A 2,585-nucleotide genomic window follows, 5' to 3' on the forward strand; every position below is an offset into this window, starting at 1 on the left:
CACGTGTTCCAACAAATGGGATACCACCACACTGGAGCTTGCACGTGCTCGATTTATTATTCTTGAAGAACCCCAATAAATTGGGATCCTTGAGGAACAATAAACAATAAATTGAGGCTCTTGAAAAATCCCGTTCTTGAAAAATCTGTTGGGAATTATTTGTGGGGATTGTTCAAAAGCAAAGGGTATAAAAATAGTCCCCACCACCTTTTTTTAGATAGCTTTATCTGTCGAAAATGTCATTGGAATCGTTCTGATCTACGTCACCCTTTCAAGAATTCCGTAAAGAGAGACGCCAGATCTTTCAGCGGCAGCAGCAGCAGCGGCAAAAATCGAATTCATTCATTCTTTCTTTCTTCCATATGGTTTCTAAGAGGATCGTTCTGCCATGCATATAATGCGCGTGGTATCCGGAAGCTGGCATGTTCTGGTTCACTACTTCTCGGATGCACACAAAAGAGCGTGTTCTTATTATGTCTATTAGACGCATTTTTGCCTCTTAAATAATCAGTGTCGTTTCCGTTATGATGTTTAAGTCACTTCCGGTGTTTCAAACGTGAAGCCCCATTGTGTGGCCATCACAATTTTCAACTGCGTTAAAATGATCGTTGAACACATATGTAGAGTGGGCGTGGCCGGATAATTAGTGGCGCCATCTACCACCAAGCCAACCACTGGCTTCTTATCCAACTTATTTTAATAATATTATTTGTTTTCAGATACAGTATATATAAAAGTTTAATTTTTTTGTATTTTTATGATTATTTTGGAGTTACTGGTGCGTTTCTTTGATTTAAGGACAATTTTAAGCTGCGATAACAAAATTGTTAAGTAATTGGTCAAACTGATTTTTCTGTTTTGTTTTTTTTCTCTCTTTCGTTTCGTTTTTCGGATATTTCAGCCTACTTAAAGTGTGTCTATTCATTGAACCGTCTTAATTTTAATTTAATTTTTTTTTTAAGTTAACGCTATTGTTCTGGTTTTTTATTTATTTGTTTTTTTATTTTTTTAAAATAGATTGGAAACAATGGAATAGTTTTACAGCTGAGTGCCTGCCTTCAATTAGCAGCTACGTCACATGTCATGTTATAATGGGTAGTGAAGGCGTGTTTCTTCCAATTAAGCCGCATCAGATAAATTACATACCACTAAAGTGAACGGGGAAGAGAGAGAGAGAGAGAGCACAACGCAAAAAAAAAAAAAAATTAAAAATAACACAATAATAGTGAAAATGCCCTCAAGCTTATCATTTTGCTAGAAACAAGTTTTAGTTTAGTAACATATAAACAACATAGATGTAAGTAAATATAGATGTGTAACTTCATAAAAAAGCCATAGCCGAAGGGTCAGGCGCAAAGGCGCGTAATTACACGTGCTTTGAATGACTGGGGGGTTCAAGCCCGAGACTGCTAAATACGGTGCTGTTTCTAGCATTCTCTGTATCTTGTGAGCTCCTTTGACCGTGTGGTCGTCCCGGAGTATAAGCAGAAAACTTATTTTATTTAATTTTTGCTTAAAATTACTCGATATTCAACAGAACATAAGTAGACACCCAACAGAACTTAGAAAATGTTTATTTAAATATCTTTATAGTTACAAAATAAAAATAATTTAAAGGAATTGATGCATAATTTTGAATCTGCTTCAAAGGACTGAAAAGAGGCTTAATTGGGGTGTGGGTTTCAAAGTTGAGACACAGTGAGGCTGTTATTGTCTCAGGGTGTAAGTGTTTAATGTAGTACCCACCCCTCAATGACTGCAACATGGGGTAAAAAAGTTGTTCCCGAACAGCCACTTTCCGAAGTTTCAACATTGGAGAACAACCTATCACGATGGTTGCTACATGAGGTACAAGGGATGGACAAAATAATGGAAACATGATACGCTATTTTTTTTTCGTAATGGCTAGATGATGTATTTATGAACATGAAGTGATGACTTTTTGTTTTTTTGTTTCTTGAAGGTAGTACTGTGAAGGAAAGACGATAAAAGTTGATGATTAATACGACTTGTAATAAATCATATGCAAATCTGTGCAATATGCATTTTTAATGCAGTGGAATGCAACAACCAGGGGTTTCCATTTGGAAAAATTGTATTCGTCTACATTTGCAGCCAGGCTGCAGTGCAGACAGACTGCCAGGACAGTTCATGGGGTTTTGTCACTGATACACAGGAACTTCGGTGTCAGAGATAGGGAGGTGATTATCTCATTGTACAAGGCCGCATCTTGAGTACTGCATACAGGTCTAGAGGCCTCATTTTAGGAAGGATGTAGATCTATTGGTACTGGTGCAGAGAAGGGCAATGAGGTTGGTGGAAAGAACAAAAGGGTGCTCTTAGCAAGAAAGGTTTCAATTTTGCGATCTGAAGACTAGGCTTCTGCGAGGTGATCTGATTGAGGTGTTTAAGGCTTTTGAATGGATGAGACTACACACATGAGGAGGCATAAAATCAAATTGAGGAAGGAGAGTTGCAGGATAGATGAGCGGAGGCTTGCTTTTAGCTCGTTGTTCGTTGGAAATAATTTCCATATGGTGTTATGGAAGCGGGTAGTTTGAATAAATTTAAGGAAGAACTAGATC

Source organism: Mastigoproctus giganteus, chromosome 3 (genome assembly GCF_048544385.1).
Source record: "Mastigoproctus giganteus isolate SK-2022 chromosome 3, ASM4854438v1, whole genome shotgun sequence".
Taxonomy (NCBI): Eukaryota; Metazoa; Arthropoda; class Arachnida; order Uropygi; family Thelyphonidae; genus Mastigoproctus; species Mastigoproctus giganteus.